This window comes from Narcine bancroftii, chromosome 1 (genome assembly GCF_036971445.1).
Source record: "Narcine bancroftii isolate sNarBan1 chromosome 1, sNarBan1.hap1, whole genome shotgun sequence".
In the NCBI taxonomy this organism is placed as follows: Eukaryota; Metazoa; Chordata; class Chondrichthyes; order Torpediniformes; family Narcinidae; genus Narcine; species Narcine bancroftii.
The window spans coordinates 359,707,758-359,733,024 of NC_091469.1; the positions used below are offsets into that span (position 1 = coordinate 359,707,758).

The 25,267-nt window shown below is 40.1% G+C and overlaps 2 long non-coding RNA genes across 3 annotated transcripts in view; one reads left to right on the top strand and one right to left on the bottom strand.

Annotated features, from left to right (window-relative positions):
- Nucleotides 1-815: 815 nt before the first annotated feature.
- Nucleotides 816-25,267, bottom strand: part of LOC138750256 (uncharacterized) — a 38,105-nt gene continuing 13,653 nt past the window's right edge. Inside the window, exons 3-5 of the long non-coding RNA XR_011349206.1 lie at nt 21,840-22,024; nt 7,149-7,270; nt 816-915 (exon numbers count right to left, since the gene is read on the bottom strand). This is a non-coding gene — a long non-coding RNA (uncharacterized lncRNA). The remainder of the gene's footprint in view (nt 916-7,148; nt 7,271-21,839; nt 22,025-25,267) is intronic.
- Nucleotides 11,091-12,299, top strand: LOC138752595 (uncharacterized). 2 transcript variants are annotated; one of them, XR_011350755.1, is made up of 3 exons: nt 11,095-11,131; nt 11,550-11,664; nt 12,030-12,299. It is a non-coding gene; the product is annotated as an uncharacterized lncRNA (long non-coding RNA). The 2 variants fall into 2 exon arrangements; XR_011350757.1 differs by lacking the exon at nt 11,550-11,664 and having other exon boundaries at nt 11,091-11,131.

Genomic DNA, 25,267 nt, shown 5'->3' on the forward strand with positions numbered 1-25,267 from the left:
TATTACTGCCCATGTAACAGAAAAATAAGTTGGAAAATCCTGTCCTTGCCATGCATTCTTGCTGAATGATTTTGTTCCGCAACAGGGTTGACCTTGCCTTATCTTCTGTATCTATATCACCAAGGCCTCTAAATCCCACTCTTACACTGGCCATTCTCTCAGGAGTCACTCCACTTCATCTCCCTCTCTGTTTTTTGGATTCAGTTAATTAGCCACTGGAAAAATTTGAACATCATCAGCTGAGTTTACACTGTTTTACCCTAATGATGTGTGGGAGGACCTGTAGTCATTTGGTGTGTGTTTCTCAATGACCTAAAGCCTATGATTGAATGGCTCTAGTTTTGAATTCTATCTGTATGATTATTAGTTTGGCTAAGAAAGTGAAGTTTCCTATGCTTATAAAACAATCCTCTTCTTGTTCCAAGACCTGTTCTCACAGTTTCCTCCACATCTCTTTCTTCCTCTACATCTTTATCCCATTCAATGTCTCTCCATCTCTTCTTTCCCTCCCCTTCTCTATTTTTATCTCTAGCTATCTCACTCTATCTCTGCCTACTATTTTTGCTCTTCCCTCCTCTACTTTCTTCTTTTTCCCTCCAGACCTTACACTTTCTCCATTCCTCCTCTATCTTTCCCCTTCTTTCCCTCTTCCACTTCTTATCACGGTTCATTACAGGAAGAAGATTTTTTTTTGGAAATACACTACATTATGTTTGAGTCAGGAAGACACAGAAGATTTTGGATGGTGAGAAATATATTCTCACCACTGATAGTTTCTGAAGAGCATAAGAATGCAAAAGGGTAAACAAGGCTCTATTTATTAAAAGGAGTATTCAATCTGTTTCCAGATTCTGTGCTCAGATATTTTATTCAAAATATTTCATGGCAAGATTACTTATTGCAAGGCTGCTACACCTAAGTCAAAAGAAAATAGACTGCATAAGTCTACATGTTTTCCAATTCATTCAATGCAGATGAACAAAAAAGAATCCCAGTGGAGAGAATAAGGAGGGTGGGTGGAGGGGGCAAGTGGTTACAAGTCTGTACTGCCATTTTAGAACTTAATAATAATGATAGCAGACATAGTGGCTGCCAAGCTAAAGTTTCTCCAAGCAAAACGATTATCTGTTGCCCAATAGTTATATGGAAAACCAGTTTATGATACCACTTGGACTAATTGAGTTTCATTTAAATTGTGCTTACTAGACACATGAGTCATTTTTTTTCAATCTAAAATAAAAATGAAATAGACTTAAAATATGTCGGGTCAAGCAATGTGGCAATTAGACTTTGGTGTGTGTGTGTGTGTGTGTGTGTGTGTGTGTGTGTGTGTGTGTGTGTGTGTGTGTGTGTGTGTGTGTGTGTGTGTGTGTGTGTGTGTGTGTGTGTTTAATACACATGCATATATATATAAAAATATATATATATATATATATATGAATACATGAGATTTCACAACATGCTCAGAGAGTTATTCAATTGTGGCTGTCTTACAGTTAACTTGTGTTTTTAAATGGTGAAAATAAAATTTTAAAGACAAGAGATTTTGACATAAATGGCTTCATTAATATAACTAATTGGGGGAATTTGAATGCTAATCTGAGACAGCACTACGTTTGAATTTTTCCATGACAATAAACTATTATTTTATGTCCAAGATTTTGATATTTGGATAGATTCTAGTTTTTAAAATACATTTTCCATTGTCCTTAAATATCTTAACATTTGACATCTCACTTAAAACTTTTCATTTCTAGACTGTTTTAATTTGTAATAATGAACTGTATCACCAGTAAGTATGTGTGTGAAAGGACACATAACCACACACGTTTTACAGATGATCACATGTACTTTATATCCACGTACAGTCTCACACATACACACACCCACACACACACACACACACACACACACACACACACACACACACACACACACACACACACACACACATTTCTGGGAAATTAGACAAGCAGTAGCAGGAGAGTAAGAATAGGATAATGAGCAGGTATTCAAATTGCAAGATGTAACTAGTGGAGTCCCACAAGAATCTGCTTTGGGGCTACAATTATTCATTGAATTTCACTTAGATGATGGACTGGGACTCTATGCATCCAAGTTTGCTGATGGCACATTGATGTCTGGTATTGAAGGCTGCATGAATACAAATATTGAATTATGTGGAGATATTAATAGATTGAATACATGGATACATTTGTGGTAAATCGATACTACCATGGGAGAATATTAGGTCATCTACTCTGGATGGAAATAGAATAGAATGGAATGACAGACCATGTCACGGCTGAAGAATACACAGGCAGATGACTATTGGCAACTTGAGGCAAGGAACCATGCAGGCAGCTGGGTTCTGGCAACTTGCAGTCATTGGACTCACACCAGGCTGCAGACTGCTGGAGACTGTCTCGAGACTAGCCAAAGGGTACCAAGTTTTGGAACCAGGATGTGAGAGGGTGCCAAGGGTGGGATGGGTTCCTTGAGGATTTGGGGCACTGAAGGCTTCTTGATCATGTTGGAGGTTTGGATCTGGAGCTCAGGTTTGCTGATGGTTTGGACTGAAGTCTGTGTGACTGCAAAAGGCTACAGAAGCGCTGGAGACGAATCCACAGACACTCAATGAATCTGAAGGGTCCATCTTATGCTCCTTTCTCTGATGTAAGGGCCGTTAGGCAATTTCTGCTGATGGCAAATCTTTGTCTGGCTTACAGCAAACAAAATGCTATTTTGTGTAATATTACATCTGTAACAATCTTGCATCTTGAATCTTAGGCCTCCATGAGTTATAATCTGTATTGCTGATTGATAAAGATTCAGAATAAATAGTAATTAAAATTTCCAATCGCAGAGGGAAAGGTGGAAAAGCAAGTTGCAAAGAGATTGAGTTATTGTGAATGAGTTAAATTTGTCAGGTGAGGTATGATGTCAAGAAGGAATGGTTGAAGGAATGAGAAATCATATTTCTACTTAAATGAAGACAGACATTGAAGATCAGAATATGATGATGAAGAGATTTAGGTATTTTCATACATGAAACACAAAATTGGCATTTAGATCTAGCAGGTAATTAAAAAGGAGAATAGAATGTTGCTTTCTATTTTAAAAGGGATACAGTATAAGATTCTGTTCCAACTGTACAAAGCATTACACACACCACACCCAGAGTCAAGTCAAGTCAAGTTTATTGTCATCGGATTGTAAAAGTACAACCCGATGAAACAGTGTTCTCCAGTCCTTGGTGCAAAAACTGTGACTCCTCCCATAGGCTCTAGAATGTTCCACAGCCCTGCTGAGTGCAGAACAGTTGAGCAGTATGGATGTGCAAACATACAACCAGACATATCACGCATACAGACAAACAATACATGTGCAGGACAAGTATTATATCAATAAAGATAAATAAACAAACATTGTTTTCTACAAATGAGAGTCTCGGATAGTTTGTGTGAGCAGTTCCTTTGGTCATTCACCATTCTCCCTGCCAATGGGAAGAAACTGTTCCTCAGTCTGATGGTGCTGGCTCTGTTACTCCTGATTATCTTTCCCGATGGGAGCAGCTGAAAGAAGCTGTGTTCCGGGTGGAAGGGGTCCTCAATTATTTTGCACACCCTCTTCAGACAACGATCCTGGTAGATCATGTCGATGGGGGAGGGGGGAGGGAGACACCAGTGATCCTCTCTGCCACTCTTATGGTCCTGTAGATTGATCACCGATCCATTTCTCTGCAGTCACCATAGCACATTGTGATTCAGCCGACCAGGATGATCTTGATAGAGCTCCTATAAAAGGATGACATATTGGTGGCCAGTAATCTTGCCTGCTTCAGTCTTCACAGGAAGTTCCGTCACTGCTGCACCTTCCTGAAAAGTGAGGAGATGTTGAGTATCCACAATAGATCACTAGTTAAGTGAATTCCAAGGAAATTGGTACCATCCACTCTCCCGACTGCAGAGTTGTTGATGGTGAATCACTGTATGTATATGTCTGTTTGGGCACACCCATTGGCCAACTGTGGCTGTGACTCCTCCCACAGGCTCTAGAATGTTCCACAGCACTGCCGAGTGCAGAACAGTTGAGCAGCATGGATGTGGTTTTGTTCTAAAGCTAATTAAAGTTTATCAGTTTGTTCATCTTCAGTCTTTTGGAGTTATTGATGGTGCATCAGTAGTGGAGGGTGGCCCTTCCTGAAGTCCACGATCATCTCCTTCAACTTGTTCACATTGAGACTTAGGTTGATACTCTCGCACCATATCACAAAATTCTCCACCTCTTCTCTGTCAAGCACCCAGAGTATAGTATATAGTAAACGTTTAGTCTCATTATTTAAGGATGGCGGAGGAGGAGGGAGAATACATGTTTAAAAATGGTCACTGTTTGGGCTTTTGTGTGAATGTATTTTTTATGAGGAAAGATTAAGCAAGTTGGCCTACAGTCACTGAAGGTGAGGAGAATGAAAAATGATCTGATTAAAATACTGCAGATTCACAAAAATAGAAGAAAATAGGAGCAAGAGTGAACCATCAGACCCTTCAAGTCAACTCCACCATTCAATATGATCATGACTGACTGATTTATACAGGTCCTCAGCTCTTCTTCTGTGCCTATTCTATATAGTTCTACCATCTTTTAAAGATTTATTTGTCTCCACCTTAAATGAAGAATTGGAGAATTATGTAAACATTCCCCACAGAACCTGGTTCTTTCAGCTCATTTTATCCATGCAAACAAAAAAATAATGCTCATCAATATAATCTCATTGGTTCACATTAGGCCTATCCCAGCCCCTTTTGAAATGTTGTATGAATATTCTAATTGTATTTGCCCCTTCCACCTTCTACAAAGGAAAACAGAATGAAGATTTCATTCAGAAACCCCTTAAAATGAAATGCCCAATATCTCTGGATCTTCTCCTTATCCCTGTCAAGATCCCACAGAAATGAATAGAATAAAGATGAAATAGTGAAACTTTTGGAACGTAAGGGTTCAATCAGGCAGACGCAGCATGGTTTTAGAAAGGGAAGAACTTGTTTGACAAACTTGTTAGGATTCTTTGAGGATATAATGGGTGCGGTGGATAGAGGGAAACAGGTTGATGTTGTATATTTGGATTTCCAGAAAGCGTTTGATAAGGTGCCGCACAAGAGACTTATCAGTAAGTTACAGGAAAGTGGAGTCCGTGGAAATATATTGGCCTGGATTGAAAATTGGTTGTCTGACAGGAGGCAGAGAGTTGGGATAAGTGGGAGTTTTTCAGGTTGGCAGAGAGTGGTAAGTGGGATGCCACAGGGGTCAGTGTTTGGCCCTCAACTGTTCATCATTTACATTGATGACTTGGAGGAGGGGACAAAATGTGGTGTAGCCAAGTTTGCGGATGACACCAAATTGAGTGGAAGAGCAAATTGTAATGAGGATGTGGAGAGTCTGCAGAGGGATATAGTTAAGCTGGATGAGTGGGCAAAGGTCTGGTAGATGGAGTACAATGTTAGTAAGTGTGAGGTTATCCACTTTGGCAAGAAAAATAAAAGAGCTGAATATTATTTAAAGGGTGAAAAACTATAGCATGCTGTAGTGCAGAGGGACTTGGGAGTGCTTGTGCATGAATCGCAAAAAGTTAGGTTGCAGGTGCAGCAGGTTATTAAGAAGGCAAATGGAATGTTGGCCTTCATCGCTAGAGGAATTGAATTCAGGAGTAGGGAGGTAATGTTGCAACTGTATAAGGTACTGGTGAGACCGCACCTGGAGTACTGTGTCCAGTTCTGGTCTCTATATTTGAGGAAGGATATACTGCCTTTGAAGATGGTCCAGAGGAGGTTTACTAAGTTGATCCCTGGGATCAAGGGGTTGACTTATGATGAAAGATTAAATCGTCTAGGATTGTATTCGCTCAAGTTCAGAAGAATGAGAGGAGATCTTATAGAAACATTTAGGATTATGAAGGATATGGATAGGATAGATGTAGGAAGGTTTTTTGAGCTGGCCGGGGAAACTAAAACGAGAGGACACAGTCTCAAGATTCGGGGAAGTAGATTTAGGACAGAGATGAGGAAGTGGATAACCTCACACTTACTAACATTGTACTCCATCTGCCAGACCTTTGCCCACTCATCCAGCTTAACTATATCCCTCTGCAGACTCTCCACATCCTCATTACAATTTGCTCTTCCACTCAATTTGGTGTCATCCGCAAACTTGGCTACACCACATTTTGTCCGCTCCTCCAAGTCATCAATGTAAATGATGAACAGTTGAGGGCCGAACACTGACCCCTGTGGCATCCCACTTACCACTCTCTGCCAACCTGAAAAACTCCCACTTATCCCGACTCTCTGCCTCCTGTCAGACAACCAATTTTCAATCCAGGCCAATATATTTCCACGGACTCCACTTTCCTGTAACTTACTGATAAGTCTCTTGTGCGGCACCTTATCAAACGCTTTCTGGAAATCCAAATATACAACATCAACCTGTTTCCCTCTATCCACCGCACCCATTATATCCTCAAAGAATCCTAACAAGTTTGTCAAACAAGTTCTTCCCTTTCTAAAACCATGCTGCGTCTGCCTGATTGAACCCTTACGTTCCAAAAGTTTCACTATTTCATCTTTAATCTATTCATTTCTGTGGGATCTTGACAGGGATAAGGAGAAGATCCAGAGATATTGGGCATTTCATTTTAAGGGGTTTCTGAATGAAAATAGAAAGGGTCTTTGACCTGAAATCTTCATTCTGTTTTCCTTTGTAGAAATACTGCCTGACCTGCTGAATGTTTCCATGTGTTTTTTGTTTTGTTTTTGTTTCAAATTTTATCATATGCAATTGTTTTTAAATCTGGAGAAACAGTTTCCATGGATCCAGTATACTAAACCCTGAGGAGAGGAGGAATTTTGTCTCGCAAAGTTTGTCACTTTTTGAATTCACTAGTTACCAAGTCCTTAGAGGCTGAGGGAATGACTTATTTGAGACTGGGATATTATTTGGCCTATAGGAAAGCCAAGGGTTGTGGGAAACAGGCAGGAAAGTGGGTATTGAATGGCAGAAGAGGGTCTGCTGTTAAATACTATTTTTCTCATTTGTTCTCAGTTTCTTATGTTGGTAGCATTCAAAAAATAATCCCTGTTTCTGAGACTCACAAACTTGAAGATCCATTCTTCCTCATTTCATCCCATCAGATAATCTTTGGAAAATTTTCTAGTTTTTTTTTAACCATAGCCATCTCCATTCTTAGTCGTTGTGGGAAGTTGTATATTTGGTGCTATCAGGATCAGAAAGAAGATTCATTGTAAATATTTAGAATACAATTGCCTGTAGATATTAATGTGAAAGTCCTTGAACTTGCACGCCGTCAGTGGGCTATTTCATCATAACACAGTTGAGTAACTGCTGGAATTAGCCAGCTAAACCGAATTGTGACAGTTTGCTGCTCGTTAGAAATCATTAAATTGCACAACACTGTATAAAACCATTCAGACCATCGTGCTTATGCCAACACTGTGAAAGGGGCATTAAATTCATCCAACTGCCTAATATGGTCCAACCACGTTGACACGATGGCCAAGAAAGCACACTAGCCCATTTACTTCTTCAGAAGCTAGTCGATTTCCTCAACAACCTACACAGACGCACCACTGAAAGAATCCTGGCAGGATGCATCACTTCAAGGTACTGGCACTGCTCCTCCCCACACTGCAAGAAACTACAAAGTGGTGAAAAAGCTCAACCATCACACAAAACCCCCTCCTCTCTATCGATTCCATCTGTACTTCCCATTGCCTCAAAAAATCAGCCAACCTATTAACATCCCACACTCTCTTCCTATCTTTTTTCACCAAGGAGCTTTATAACGTTGAGAGCATGCACCATCAGATTCAAGGACAGTTTCCTTCCTGCCAGACACCTGAATGAACCTCATACTACTTAAATAATGTTTCCCTTGCCATTTTCTAACAGAAGACTTCCTTTGTCTCTGCATTTTATTTTGTATTTTTAACTGCTGTACAATGTATGGGCTGACTCACTGGACTGCTCACAAAATGAATCTTCTCACTGTACCTTAGTACTTGTGTTAATAAACTTGAACTGAACTGAACATAGAATGATCATCACTGTTAAGAGCATGGTTGGGAGATATAGTATGCCTCTATGTATTTTGATGTCATTATAATATTTTTGTGAAATATTAATAAAATTTGACTTGATCAACCAGTGAAGATGATGTAAAGCAAAAGAAGACATATTCCACATGTTGGGCATATCCTTCAATAACTTTGCAAAACATAATATTTAAAGAAAGGAATTGGAAGAAGGAAGGAATGGAAGAATAGAATGGCAGTTCTCATAAAAAGGAATTCCAACAATTCTTGCAGGTATATTGATATTCGGGGTAGTCAGAGAGTGGGATTAAGACAAATATGGTAATGCTCAGAGGAGAGGGCAAGGCACTTTATATCAGTCTTTGTTAGGGAAGATAATGCTAATAAAGTATCAATAAAGTTAGAAATGCTGATGAACAGAAAAGGCTGGCTACGTTTAAAGTGGATATTGCATCGTTCTGACTATTGCCCCCACTTAGAAACCAATGAGTTGAGATAGTAGAAGGGATTGCAATAATCTTGAAGAATATAAGGTTGCAGGACTGTGAGAGGATAGGAATAACTGGCATTGACTCAAAGGCTGAATGACTTCCTTCGATGATGTAATGATTAGATGATTTCATAATGACTATGGAACATGTTAGGGCCAGCGGTTACTCTTTAAGTGTTAAAATTACATGCTTTTGTCAAATGCAACTCATTCAATGAGTATCTAATTCACATTACCCAGAGTGCAGCATATGATCTGGCCCTTCGACCCATCTATCTGTGCTGAACATGATATGGAAATCAAACTAAAACGCGTTTGCTTGCAACTGATACATATTCATTTGTCTATAGAAGCCTCTTAAATACTAGAATTTTATCTGATTCCACCACTAATCATGGCAGCCTGTCCTCAGCACTCTCTCCATAAAATATTTATCCGCACATCTCCCTTTTAACTTTCTGCCCATTCACCTTAAACCGGGGCAGCACGTTTAGTGCAGCAGTTAGTGCTAGTACACCACCAATGATCCAAGTTCAAATCTAGTGCTTGTGTGGATTTCCTCTGGATGCTCCAGTTCATTCCACCTTTCAAATCATACGAAAGTTGTAGGTTCAGAATCAGAATCAGGTTTATTGTTGTGAACATTTTATGAAATTTGTTGTTTTGAGGCAGCAGTATAGTGCAGAACAAGGTGCAAAAATTACTATAAAATTGCAATTACAAGATTTTTTTAAGTTTGAAAAAGAGAAAAAAATGAGGTAGTACCTCATTGTCTGTTCAGAAATTTAATGGTGGAAGGGAAGAAGCTCTTTGTGTCTTCAAGGCACCTATTTTTCCTCCCTAATGGTAGCAGTGAGAAAAATGCATGGCCTGGGTGGTGAGGGTCCTACAAGATATAGACTGCTTTCTTGAGACACTACCTCTTAAAGGTGTAATGGAGGGAAGACTAATGCCCATGAAAGTGTTGGCCGAGTTTACAACCCTCTCCAGCCTATTTGAGTCCTGTGCATTAGCATTTACATACCAGACAGTGAAGGAACTAGTCAGAATGCTCTCTACAGTCCACATTTACAAGAATCTTTGGTGACATCCCTCTAACACCTAACGAAATAGGATTGTTGGTGTGCCTTCTTCATAATTACATCAGCATGATGGTTCCAGGATAGATCTTCAGAGATGTTGACATCCAGGAATCTGAAGTTTCTTGTCCTCTCCACTGCTAACCCTCAATGAGGATTGATTTGTATTTTCCTGGCTTTCCTTTCCTGAAGTCCACAATTCATTCCTTGGTTTTACTGACATTAAGGTTGTTATTGTGACACCACTTAGCCAGCTTATCAATCTCCTGTACGCTTTCTCATTGCCATCCATGATTCTGCCAACAACAGTGGTGTCATTGGTAGAGTTGTAGATGGCATTTGAATTGTGCCCAGCCACACAGTTAATTAGGATGTTAGGGCGGCATGGATTCATGGGCCAGTAGGGCCTGATACCATACTGCATGACTAAAATTAATTTAAAAATAAAACAGACTGTATGTCTTTGAGAATGTGTTGCTTTTGCCCTGGTGAAAAGATTCTGACTGTTCACCCAGTCAGTACCTCTCATGATTTTTATACACCATTATTAGGTATCCCCTCAGCCTCCTATGCTCCAAAGAAAACAGCTCAGGTTTGTCCAATCTCTCTTCATAACTTGAAACCAGACAATATCCTGGTAAACCTCTCTATACCATTTCCAAACCCTTCACATCATTCCTGTGATGGGATCAGAATTGCACAAAGTATTCCAGGTGTAGCCTAACTAAAGTTTTATGTAGCAGCAATATTACTTCTATAATTTTATTTCCAAAATATAACATGATGATAACTTTAATATTAAATTATAAACTTTTCAGGCATGATGACATCTAAGATAGTGGTATTTTGCTTTCAAAATAATGTCCAGCTCTAGTCATTGTTGACATGAATGGTCTGTTCAGCGGGAGTTTTTGAATCAACCACATTGATGTGCATTCTGATTTGAACCTCGGACATTGTTCCCAGAGGGCCATTAATGAACCAGTTGGTTCTTATAACATTCTGATTGCTTCATGTTTATTACAAATGATTTTGGCTTTTCGTTCCACATTTCTTAAATTAATTAAATTGAATGTACTCAGCTGTCATAATGCATTAGAATCAATATCTCCATATCTTTAATCCAGGTTTCTGGATTACTATCTTAGTCATTTAACCAATGTTCCATTGCATCACCATTTAACAGATCCTTGAATCATCAAATATTTTAAAAAGGGGACAGCGATTGAGTGACAAAATTGATGGTGCAAATCAAGTCGTTAAATGATGAGGTAGTATTACAGAAAAAAAGTTCAGTAATTTAGTTAGTTTATGCACATTTTATATTCAATTATTAAACGATAATGAATGCTTGTTACCCGTGGAAATTTTGAGGGTATTTAAATGATCATATGTTTGCCCACATGGTTTTAATTTCTGAACAGTTGGGAGTTGACAGTACAGAGTTCAGTGAGGTAGCTTGAAAATTGTTCAACCAATGTTCCAAAATGCACGATGGAAATGAATGCCGATTGTGAAATTCAGATTAATGTTTAGGGTGCAAAAGTCTACATAGAATCTCTTACAATAGAAGGGCAGCAGATGGAGTAAAATAATCAATGGCCATACAGGGGTATTGTAGGCAAAGTGCTGTTTCATGAAATAGGATGATTCAATGTTTATATCTGATTTACGATTCAGTTCACATTGCACTGGGAGAACTTTAACTTAAGAGCTACAAAATAGGAATGATTGGGTTTCGTGTAAGGGAATTCCTCTGTGAAGACCTATTGTGCTGTCTTCACAGCTGCTGAGCTTGGAGAAATATAACAAGCCTTTTCACTGTTGCATTAAAGACTGGCTGTCACTAGAATGACATCATCTTTCTTACAGGCCCCAGAAGGCAAGTTTGCAAGCATTATGGAGCCAATGCTTTATATCACTGACAGATAAAATCTTAACATTTTAAAGTGATTGGGGGTGTACACTTGCCAGGACCTGCACACAGGTACATTATCACATTTCGTTGAAGAATCAGTCTTGTGTTTAATTTGTACTTTCTCATAGAGGAATTCTGGCTGAAACTCAGCTTGTGAGCTGACTCCTGCTTTGAGCTCTGGCTGAACTTCTGCACACCAGCCTTTCAGTACCTCAGGGATTTAAAGCTCAGTGACAAGAAGCGCATGACTTTGGCTGTCTCTCAATCTATGAACAAAAGACTCTATAGATGACCTAATCTTATACCTCTTAGCTAAGTGTAAAATAGAAGGTTTGTTAGCTGAGTACTGTAGCTGTAAAGGATTATTGTGTACATAATGCTTACTACATCACTGATAAAATTAAGGCACTTTTGTTCTCTTTCTATTTTTAAAGGTATCACCATTCCTTGTTTCTATTTTGATTAAGTAATGGAGATCATGAAGAAAAACTGTGTGAACCTATTTTATACTGGCAAGCTTGCATGTTGGTGTTACTTTAAAGATCTAACTGCCAGGAATGGTGTGGCCATGGATTAAAAGAGCAGGGAGTTATGTTTGGTACACCGGTTCATCCCTGCACCATCTTAATTTACCAGAAATTATGCCTGAAAAGGGTACATGTTCCAGATGGACAAAGCCCTCAATAAAAAAAAGTCTAATTCTATGGGTTATGCCATTTTCTTTAACTTCAGGTGAGTGAAGCACTAGTTCCAGTAAAGGCATAACAGGGTGCCCATCCACCACCCACAACATTATCTCATCCCTCTCTCTCCTACAATCACCAACTTCATCAAATTTAAAAAAAAATCTGTTTATCCTATGTCCCATCACTAATGACTCAAAGACCCTTTCCATGGAATGCTGCCAGCACTTTGACCACCTGGTTCAATTCCACTTATTAACTTGCCAATGTAAGTGTGCACTTCAGTGGATTTAGAAAGCCATTTAACAATGGAGCAGGAGATCATCACATCTCCAAATCAAGGGAAAATGGATTGATTGACACCTTACACAAAGTGCTGAATGAACTGAGGAATGAAATAGACATCCAAAATTTTGGGGTGGATCCCTTCTTCAGGAAGGGTTTACCTTGCTCGATTAGCACCTGCTTTAATGCCCATTATATATCGGATTCTCAACTGTAATTTAACTTGTACAGATCATTGTACCCATTAATTCAAGATAAACAACAAATAAGATTACGGCTAGAAAAAACAAATTCTTGAAAGTCCTAGTTGCATCTGTAACTTGTACCTACACTGTTAAGTTCATCATACCTCAGTCTGACAATGCACAAGGAGCCTTACAGCCTAATCATGTCGTTAGTTGAACAAATCAACTCCCCTAAATTACATTGCATGCACTTCCTTCGTACTTTGAAACTTCCTATTATAATACACTGTTAATCCAAAAGCAAAAGTATATCTGATTCAGAAGTAATATCTTCCCGGAGAGGCGTGCTTCAACATGCCATTTGAATGCAAAATCAGTTGAGAACATAGCTTTCTAAAATTAACAAAGTTTTTGGAGAGAGAACCAAAACTATTACTTACATGCCATTTTAATATAGAAATAGGAGGAATATAATTCTTACATGAACTCCCTTCAGTTTATAATTTGGATTTTCTCAGTAACTTTTACAGCAGTTTTACTCAGGGAGCTGAAGAGTTCAGTGGGTAAGGGTTGGGGTTAGGGAAAGGGACAGAGGACAATGTTTGGGGGACTGCACTTACACCTCCCCCCCTCATCGCTATTCAGAGCACCAAACAGTCCTTCCAAGTGAAGCAACACTTCCACTGTGAATCTGAAGGGGTTATAAACTGCATTTCATGCTCCGAATGAGGCCTTCTCAACATTAGAGAGACTGAATCCAGATTGGGAAATCATTTGTGGAGCACATTCACTCTATCCACTGAAAAAATAAGGACCATCCAGTGATCAACCACTTCATTTCCTCATATTGCCACAACCACATGACTGTCCACGGTCTCATGTATTATCAACTGAAGCCATGTGCAAATTGGAGAAAAAATACCTTGTATTCCATTTCGTCAATCTCCAACCAGATGGAATCAATATTGATTCTCCAATTTCCATTCACTTCTTTCCTTCCCTCATTGTTTCCTTTCCTCCAGCTCCCCATCAACTCCTTCTTCCTTAGCATTCTGCCCTCTCCCTCTATCATTTCTCAGCTTCTTTCTCATGATTGCTGCATGATCTGCTGAGTTTCTCAAGCACTCTTGCAAACTGTACCAATTTGCTTTTTTTTAATGAAGGAAGACACTTGATTCTAATCGTCTTTGTCATCGTAACTTTTCTTGAGGCAGCTCTTTGTTTCAGATATGCAGAAAATGAAGTGTACTTTTTTAGCATGGAGACATTGGCCAAAGAATGATTCTTCTTTGCTGGCAAACTTCTGTACAGAGGAACCAGAGCAGAACCGAGACAGCACAGTAACTCACAGTGAGAGAAAGAAGACGTACTCAAATTAAAGCAAGGAAGTGGACTGTAACAGTCAGAACGAGAGAGCATGATTCACCAGAGCCAGTTAAGAGGCACTCAGTGCAAAGATTTCTTCCTGACTTTTACTGTTCTGTCTGTGAAAAGATCTAGAACACTCTATTTCTGGGAAATACAATCATTTTGCTCCTTTTAGCAACATGGTGGCAAGTTGGTTCAATTCTCAATCAATCTTGGAACTACTTGCTGTGTGATTTCAAATGAGTTGTACTGACTACAGTTTTATATACTCTACCACCTCAGGTGAATGTGAAGCTAGTGCCAAATCAGTGGTTCTCAACTGCCCCCCCCCCCCCGCAAACTCACATTCCACCTTAAGTAATCCCTATGAAATAAGTGCTCTGTGATTAGTAAGGGATTGCTTAAGGTGGGATGTGAATGGGAAGGGAAGGTTGAAAATCACTGCTCTAGGCCCAATTATTACTGAAATATTTTCCTTGAGAAAAATTGTCATTGGCCCATTTCCTTTGGAGTTATGAAACTGTGTACATAACGAGGCAAGTAGGTACCATTAAAACAGTGGTGTTCAAACCTTCTTCTTTCCACACACATACCACCTTAAGCAATCCCTTATTAATCAGAGAGCACTATGGAATAGAGATGCTTAAGGTGGAATGCAAGTTTAGGACGGCTGTTTGAAAACCACTGCTCGAGATGAAGTATTCATCTCAGTAAAAACTTTGAAACTAGGTATCCTAAGTATTGCTGGGGACTCTAGCCAAGCTGCCTTCAAAAGCATCCCACCTAAACTAATCCTTATCCTGCCTACCAGAGGTCCCAACACCCTTGACCACTCCTACACCTCTATAAAGAATGTCTACCATCCATCTCACTTCAGTGAGCCAGATTATTGGGCTGTGCTGATGTTACCTACACACAAGCTGAAGCTGAGGGAGGAACAGCCTAATGATGAAAGTCATTCAACGATGGCCTGAAGATACAGATTACATCCAACAAGACTAATATATTAAAAGATTCAGTGAGCAGCCTCAATAAGTTCAACACTACCATCCCCTCCTTCAACAGTAAGTGTGTAAAAAGCTATGTGATGGTGAAGATGATAAGGATGTTCTCTATACAGAAACCACGGATGAACCAGGAAGTTGATTCAATGCTAAAGGCCAAGTTGCTGCCATTCAAATCAGTAGACACAGCCCTCTACAAGATATCTAAGTAGGAGCTCTGAAATGGCATTAGAGAAATGAAGTGATGGTTAACATACCAAACTTGAGTCTTGAGAGAACAACATGGACCACAGTGACCACACCACTACAGAATGCAAAGCAAAGTTCACAAAGTCCAGGGAAGTTCACATGCTCAGTATTCATGGTGAGGTAATGAATGGAATTTTACATTGATTATGCAAGAGAAGACAGAGAGTTTGGGCCTTCACAAATCAAGGTATTGAATATAAAATAGGAGTTGAGATGTTATGGCAAAGTTGTTTAAGACATAGGTGAGGCCAAATTTGGAGTACTGCCTCTTGTCTTGGTCATCTAACTACAGAAGAGATATCAATAAAAGATGGAAAGAGTGCAGAGAAAATTTACTTTGATTCTGCAAGGACTTCAGGATCTGAGTTACCGAGAAAGGTTAAACAGGTAAGAATTTTATTCCCTGGAGCGAGGAAGAATGAGGGGACATTTGATGGAGGTATTTAAAATGATGAGGGGGGGTGGACAGAGTAAATGTTGACAGATTTTTTCTATTGAGTGTAGGTGAGATACAAGCCAGAGGTCATGGGTTAAGGATGAAAGGGGAAACATGTAGTGGGAACATGAGGGGAAAACCTCTTCACAGAGAGTGGTGGGGAGTGTGGAAAGAGCAACCAGTTGAACTGGTGAATGGGGCTCAATTTTAACATTTAAGAAGAATTTGGACAGTCACATTGATGGGAGAGGTATAGAGGGCTATGGTCTGGGTGCAGGTCAGTGGGACTAGGCAGAAAAATAGATTGGAACAGACTAGAAGGGCCAAAGGGGCCTGTTTCTCTGCTGTTATGTTCAATAGTTCTCTCGATTTAGGCCTCTGTGCTCCCTTCTGCAATTGGATCCTTGACTTCCTGTCTAACAGAACACAATCAGTGAAGATGGGAAACAACAGCTTCTCTATGATCAGACCCAACACCTGTGATCCTCAAGGATATGTGCTCGGTCCCCAACTATGCACAAAACTGCTGGAAAAATTAGGCAGGTCATGAATCCTATTTTATGTTGAAAAGATATGTAACAAGCATTTTTAGTCTGAGGCCTACATCAAGGTATGAGCAAAAAGCAGGCAGGTGCAAGAATAAAACAATGAGGGGAGGTACAAAGGGAGGAGGAAATTTCATAGGTGGACATGGGTGAGAGGGCAGAAGAGAATAAAGCTGGTAAATGATGGGGCGGGGGGGGATGGGTAGCTCTCTGAATGGAGAGGGATGGAGGCTAGGAGCCAGAGGGACAGGGAAAGAGAGAGAGAGACAGAGGAGGAGCCCCACATAAACCAGATAAGTCAATATCAATGTCATCCGGTTGGAGAGTACTCAGATGGAATATTAGATTCTGCTCATTCAACCTGTGGGCAGCCCTAGCCTGGCAGCGCAGGAGACCCTGAACAGACATGCCAGCATGGGAGTGAGTGGGGAACCAAAATGGTTGGCCATTACACCTTTGCTCTGTCCACTGCGATAGGGGGACCACCTAGTGGCCAACCATTTCAGTTCCACGCCTCAACTTCTAACTCATTGACCATTATCTCTGGGAAATAAAATAACAATACACAAACAGGACAGAGCATATTTGTACAGTACTCAGAAATGCTGGAGTAACTCAGCGGGTCATGTAGTATCCCTGGAAATCAAAAGGCAGTTGACGTTTTGGGCCTTAATACAGCAGAAAATTTGAAGAACTTATTTTTGAACTGAATCACTGCTGCTGTGTATCCACTTCACCAAATTCTTACCCTTCATATAATGCACATGATGCAGTAAAACAAGGAAGAAACAAGGAGACAATTAAAATGAATTGCCATTTCAAAAGTAAAAATGCACAGCGAAATGGATTGTTAACCGTGAACCAATATTTACAATGCACGCAAACCTTTTTTAAATTTTTTACACTATGAACCGTAATGACCAAAATACACCCAAACATTTCCCTCTTGAATATACACAGTGTTATTTTCTCCCCTTTTTTCCCACTCCCTTCCCTCCCTCCTTCCCAACCCCCTCCCCACCCACTAAACGTTCAACATGTACAATACATTTAACCCATTAAACAATGTCATCACACAATGAAAATAAACAAGAAAATTGTGTCATCACACACTGGGTCAATTCATTTTGTCTTCTCCTTCTGTCATTTTAGAGGGTGGAGGTCCGCGGTAGGACCTCTCTGTTCCATGTACAGTACCCAAAATTTGTTTGAATACTGTGATGTTATTTCTTAAATTATATGTCTTTTTTTCCCAATGGAATACATTTATTCATTTCTATGTACCATTGCTGTCTTCTCAGGCTCTCTTCTGATTTCCAGGTTGACATTATACATTTTTTTGCTACGGATAAGGCTATCATACTAAATCTTTTTTGTGTTCCATCCAAATTGAGGCCAAGTTCTTTACTTCTTATATTACTTAGAAGAAAGATCTCTGGATTTTTTGTGATTTTATTTAATACCTGATTTAGATCTTCCCAAAACTTTTCCACTTTCTCACATGCCCAAATTAGCCCTTCTTCAGGTAACACTGATCCCTAATTCTATACTGCCTTTTGCTTTCCCTAGAAGCTGCCTGACCTGTTGAGTTTCTTCAGTACTTCTGTGCACTGCACCAGACCCCACATCTGCAGATTTCCTTGTTGAACTCTAAGAGAATATTTGCACTTTTTGCACAGCAACCACGACATCAGAAAATAGTTGGTTTAAAATCTTTATTGGCTGCTTGGTCCCAGAATTCTCCACAACTATAAATCTAATTTCAAGTGTCTTAGTTCAGCAAAAAGGAAAACACTTGACAGAATGGTTTACATACAGAACGGAAACATCGCCAACATATACTCCAGCACTGCCACAATGAATCTATTGTATGTTGCGTAGGCTGTTACAGTTTAGCAGCAGATAATCTTCATCTTCTGCACAGGATTAATCTTTCCAGAGGTTTGTTTCCTAATATCTTCCTCTCTATCATCTTTTATGATTTCCAACACCCGCCTCCCCCACCCAACTAAGCCTCCACCCATTAAAATATTTTAGATTGAGGTGTTATTATTTCCTATTTTTTTCTACTATTTAGCCTAGGCTTCCTTCTGGAACAAGCCCTTTCTGCTTCGAACAGTTTGTTCACTATTAGAGGAAATGGTCATAAAACAGGAAAGGTCACATTCTTTTTCAGAAGTTTTGTAATCAGAACAAAGTTCTTAAAGGAGGTAATCAAGTAAGCAGAACAAATCTTATCAAAATATGAATCTAATTTTGATCTTAAGTGACATGAGAATGTTTATATACTTAAGACCTTGCATGAGGAGTTACATAGAGGACAATAGAGTGAAACACGAAAGTCTGCAGACGTTGTGATTGTTGTAATGATGCAAAAATGCTGGAGCAACACAGCAGGTCATGCAGTGTCCATAGGAGGTGAGGCTATGGAACCAATTTTGGGCCTGAGGCCTTCTTCAAGGTCTTTCTCTTTCCCTCTGTCTCCTTTCCTCCATCTCTGCATTCACAGAGTCCTCCCCCTATCAAATCTCTCCTCTCCTTATCCTCCTATTCATGTTCAATTATGGCCTTTGGCTTGTGCTCCTCCCCCTGTCCTATCTTCCAACCTATCCTAGCCTTTTTATCCAGGGGCCTGTCTGCATTTTGTTCATACCTTGGAGAAGGGCTCAGGCCCAAAACATTAGTTATAAATTTTTACCTCCTATTAACGCTGGGTGGCCTGCTGAGTTCCTCTAGCGTTGTTTTGTTTTTATGTAGAGGATAATTGACTGCTTAGAAAGTCAGACAACAAAACTATATTTGGAAAGAAGAAACTGAGCACATACTGTATTCATCCACAACAGATCTATATGTGAAATGTAAATGAGGCTCCACAAATAAAATTATTGGATGAGCAATCAGATAACTCCAGGGCATTCATGTTTTCTAAACACATCTGGGATTGCACAGGATGGAGGCACAGCAAATTAGGCAAAATGGAAATTATGCCACAAATATAAATTTAATTAACACAGGGATGAAATTACACTATTGAAATGCACTTGGCCATCATTTACAATTAATGCAACTTAGTTCGGAATAACGATCATTGCATGTGATAAATGAACATGGAAGATTACAGCACAGTACAGGCCCTTCAGCCCACATAAAACCTGCTCAACGATCTAAACTTTCCCTACCTCACAGTCAATACCCTCCATTTTTCTTGCATCTAAGAGTCTTTTAAATGTTCCTATTGTACATCACCATCCCTGGCATTGCACTCCAGGCACCCATTACTCTCTTTGTAAAAAATCTTATTCTTGACATCTCTCCTAGACGTTACTCCCCTCACTTTAAACAGATGTCCTCTGGTGTTTGGAATAGTCACCCCTGCAGAAAGGTTTTGTCTGTCCACCATATATATATGCCTCCTGTAATGGTGTAGGGTTTGCGTGCATTGTAAATACTGGTTCACGGTTAACAATCCATTTCACTGTGCATTTTTACTTTTGAAATGGCAATTCGTTTTAATTGTCTCCTTGATTCTTCCTTGTTTTACTGCATCATGTGCATTATATGAAGGGTAAGAATTTGGTGAAGTGGATACACAGCAGCAGTGATTCAGTTCAAAAATAAGTTCTTCAAATTTTCTGCTGTATTAAATATGCTGAGTGTTGGTCAGTTGCAATAGTTTTTGAAATTAGTTGTAAAGAACAGTGATTAGGATGTCACAGAATAAGCTTGATTAATGTAATTATGAAGTTGAATGAAGCAGAATTAATTACCACAAATTATAGATTTTATTTTAACATTTCATAATTATAAATAAATAATTCTACATAGGATCACTTGGAACTGCATTATTCTGGATTGGCCCCAATTGGAAACAATTCCACAGAATAACTCAGTTCTTGGTGTGAAGGAGACCATTTGTCCATTTTTCTGGGCATATTCTCTAATAGGGGAATTCACTGGAAACTCCAAAATCAAATAAATCAGATTTTAAATGATCTGGGATTATTTAAAAGAGTCTCCAAACAGTCAATTGTGTTGGTCTAACTTTTTTTCAGCCCTTCAATATCTTTTAAAGTGTGTTTTATATTGGTACTTTGTATTTTTTGAGACAAACAAAAGGAAACAAGTCAGGTCCTGGTTTAAAAGCAACTTTATGCACATACACAGACGATCATACAGCACTTAGGATAGTGTTATCACTTCCTCTGTCTTCACTGCCAATCACAAGGCCAGAGATGTTGTTCCCTTTCCTCTTTCACTGACCAGCAGGGCAGAATTATCACTCCCTCTGTTTTCACTGCCAACCACCAGGGCAGAAATTGCTCCCTCTGCACTTCACTGACCATTAGGATGGAGTTATCACTCTCTCTGCTCTTCACTGACTACCAGAGTAGAGTTACTGCTCTCCCTGCTCATCACTGACCACTGGGCAGAGTTATTGCTCTCCATCTTGATGATGAAGGGTCTGTTTTACTCTGTGGTGGCCATCTGGAAATTTCTCTTGGCTTGACGAATTTAAAATAAAGAAGGAGGGTAACCGGTATCCTTTTCAAAGGATATTGAGTTGAAGGGGGTGTTTAAATTAGAGACTTCATAAAGGGGAACTATGGCTCCATGCTGTCTGGCTTTTTTTTTAATGTTTGTAACTCCATGGACCAACATTTGTTCTAAATATTCAATAGCTAATCAAAGGCACATTTCACAAAAGTGCTGGAGAAATGCATCATCCATATAGGAAGTAAAAGACAATCCATATTTTGGGCTTGAGCCCATGCTCAGGAATGTGAATAAAAAGATGGAGCAAAAGTGGTGGTAATGTAAAGAGAGGTGGGAGGGTTACAGAAAGAAGCCAAGGAGAGAGAGGAGAGTGGACAGAGGACTAAAAAAATGATAATTCTGAAAGGAAAGTGAAGAGAAAGGGGTGTGGAGCTGGAAAAAAGGAGACATAACATACAACACGGGAACACTCATCCACTCCCCAAAACAACGTGTGAACTGGTCCTCAGGTCAAAATCACTATTTTTGTCTCCACAAAGGCAAGACTCTGACACTCCTGTCATTTATCCATAGGTCCCTGATCAGTGAACTTCAATACATCAATGATGGGGATCATGTGTAGCCACCATCTTGGAGCAACTGCCCAATTAATAAGTTGATGATGTGTTTTCTTTTCTATTTACAGGTCAACAGCAGTGTCTTTTAACACTTTGCCCATTATCTCAGACCAAACAAAATGTGTAGAGGACACAGAGTGTCTGCTGATAGATGTACAGGTAGTCCCCGACTTACGACTATAATTGGGACCAAAGAAATGGTCATAGCTCGGAATGGACATAAATCGGAATTGTACCAGCATGTGTGAAGTACCAAAGTCTTAAAGCAAACTTTTAATTAAATATTTTTTGCATCGTGATTTGATGATAACAACTTAAAGCTTCCAGAATTTGTCGATCAACCTTGCCAAATCTTTCCACATTCTGGTCCATGCTTACCTTATTAGTCCAGGATCCCGGGGCTGGGCAAGGCCATCTTGATTCCTGTGCGCATGCACGAGTCTTCAGTTGGTGCATGCACGAGCCTTTGGTGGGTTCACATATTGGAGTTTGTTTGGTGCATGTGTGAGAGTTAAGCACCCTGACGATATTGAAATCATATCCTTAACTCTCTATCTATATATCTATAAAAAATATCCAAATCAAAAGAAGTTACTAAGCATTTTTCAAAAGCACTCCATAGATACGCAAATTTGTTTAAAACCTTGTTTCACATCCATTTAAACCAACTATGGGCAATTTTTAATTTTTAAAAATAATTAACTATATATCCTTATATAATTATGTCTTTTCTGTCTGCACATATTCTCATAATACACTGTAATGTATAATGTTGTAGTTGGTGTTTCATATGTACCTGTATGGCTGCAGCAATAAGAATTCAGTGCATGTGTACATCATTCTTCCATATATGACAATAAACTCTACTCATTAGATGTATTGGTTACTGGATGATTGCAAATTTTCCACGTAAGTTAGCCAACTATTATATTCTTTCCCTGCTTTAATAATATTCTGATGTAAGAAAAAGTACCCTAATTGAGTTACTGAGCATTTTTCAAAAGCATGTTTCAAAAGCCTGTTCAAAAACATGTTTCCCATCCATTTAAACAAACTGTGGACTATTCAAATGATTTCATGGGTGCAAGTGTTTGCAGTGCTTGAATACAAAACTGGGTCATTTCATGGCATTTATCTATTCCACAGAACTCTAATACAGCCTCACATCTTCCATCTTCTAGGAAATTGGAAATGGACCTCATGTCACGTTTTCGCAGAGCAAATTCAGTGTCCCCTGAAATGAATCATGTTGGTGATGGCTTCCAGGTAAAGTTAGCAGTGTGCCATATGTCGAAGGGGATCAGGGAGGGGAAGTGAGAGCAGCTACTCTTTCAAGGGAAACAATGGTCAGAAAGCTAAATGGTCTAAGGGTGGATAAGTCTCCAAGATCAAATAGATTGCACATTGGGGTTGTGGAAGAGGTAGTGGGAGAAATTGTGGAGATATTGGTAATGATCTTTCAGGAATCAATTGATTCTGGCCTGGTCCCGGAAGATTGGAATGCTGAACTGAAATCAATAAACAGCATTCAAACATACGTGTCCTTATTTTCCAGGCTACATGAAGGGTGGTGGTGATGGCATCGTCTGTAGAGTGGTTAGATATATATGGAAACTGCAGGGGGTCCAATGAGGGGGCTGCTAGATCTTGATGTGCCCCATAATGAGCCTCTTGAAGCACTTCATGATGGTAGATATGAGTGCGACAGTCATTGAGACAGGATACTGATGACTTCTTCGGCATGGTGGCAGCTTTGAAGTATGTTGGAACTACAGCACTACTCAGGAAGATGCTAAAGATGTCAGTAAGAACAACTGCCAATTGAGCCGTACATTCCCTGAGCATTCTGCCGGGAATGTTATCTTGACCAGCAGCTTTCTGTGGGTTGATCTTGCCTAACATTCTCCTCACATCAGTCACTGTAAGAGGTGGTCTTCTTTGCCACCACATCATTTTTCATCTCAAAACGCCTGTAGAAATTGGTCAGTGCATCTAGGAGGGAGGCATCACCAGCACAGGCAGATAGTATAGTCTTATGGTTGGTGATATCTTGAATACCCTTCCACATGTCTCACATGTCCTTGCTGTCCTCAAATTGGCTATGAATTTGCTATGCATATGCATGCTTTGCCTCCCTGGTGGCCTTAGACAACTTAGCTCTTGCAACAGTTCGAGTTACCTTTTTGCCCACTCTAAAAGCAGAGTCTCCGCTCCTCAGCAGCAGACGCACCTCCACAGTCAACCATAACTTCTGATTAAAGCAAGTAATGATGGTCTTGGGCACAGTGACATTGTCAGAACTGATGCCAGAAACGCCTCTAAATTGATGCAGTCAACATTGGTTGCTGCTTCCTTGACTATTTGCCAGTCAGTATGCTCAAAGCAGTCTTGAAGGGCATGGATAGCTCCTGCTGGCCTGGTTTTGACCTGCTTCATTACTGGTCTGGAGTGTCTGACGAGTGGTCTGTATGTTGGAATTAGCATTACAGAGATATAGTCTGAGTATCCAAGGTGGGGGAAGGGCTCCTCCTGATACTTGTCGGAGATGTTCGTAAACACAAGGTCCAATATGTTTGCTCCTCTCGTAGCAAAGTCCACATACTGATGGAATTTAGGCGGCACTGACTTGAGGTTCGCCAAGTTGAAATCCCCGCGATAATAGGTTGTGCAGTCTGCAGGTCCCTTATAGCCCTCTACAGTTTCCAGATCACCTGCTTAGCGTTAGCGCTGGTGGGAATGTACTCTCCAACTATCAGGACCACGGTCAATTCCTGCAGTAGATAAAATGTTCTGCATCTGACAGTCAGAAATTTCACCAGTGCTGAACAGCGAATGGAGACAAGAACAGAGTCCTTATACCATTCTGTGTTGATCTAAACACATAAGCTCCCACCATGGACTTTACCACACAGAGCAGCATCTCTATCAGCCCAAAAGAAAGTGAGCCCATCCAGCTCAATGGCAGTGTTATGGACTCTGATGCTGAGCCAAAGACCAAAACACAGCAATCTCTGTACTCTCACTGCACAGACCTCTGGAGTCGGATGTAGTTTTCCAGGGAACAGATCTTGGCCAGCAGGACAGACAGGATATTCGGGTGGCAGGGGTTCACTCTCAGACTAGTGTGAGCCCCCACTCGCTCACCACACTTCCTCCACCTTGTGCATCACTTCCATCTTCTCCGCAATCCCGAGGCCTAAATATATACTAATCAGATACAACTACTTTGTAGTGATGCTCATCTATTCACTTACGATTCAAGATTATTTTCTTGTCATGTAATAAAACAGAATTAATATGACACAAAATTGCAGTTAGTCTGCTAAAAGGCAGACAAAGATTCACCATTAGCAGAAATTGCCAGTGACCCTTACAGTCAGAAAAGAGAAGCAATGGAGTCCCTTCAGAGTCATTGAGTGTCTGTGGATTCACCTTCACCATTGCTGTAGCCTCTGCAGGCAACCAAACTTCAGTCCAAACCATTGGCAACCTGAGTTCCAGATCCAAATCTCTGACAAGATCAGGATGTCTTTCGGAGCCCCTGCTGCCTTCAGCACTGTCTCGCATCCTGGTTCTGATATCTGGTACGCCCTTCAGTGTGGCCAGCCAGTCTCCAGCAGCTTGTGAGCGAGTCTTTTGACCACGTCACCAGAAGCCTACCCAGCCCCCTTTCCCACCCCGCCTATGTCACTAGTCCTCTGTCATGGTCACTGTCCCACAGGGTTATCTCCTCTGCTTCTCCTTCTCAAACCCCTCAAGACCACAGCCAGCATAGGAACCATAAATTGGGCCTAGTCCCTGTGGTC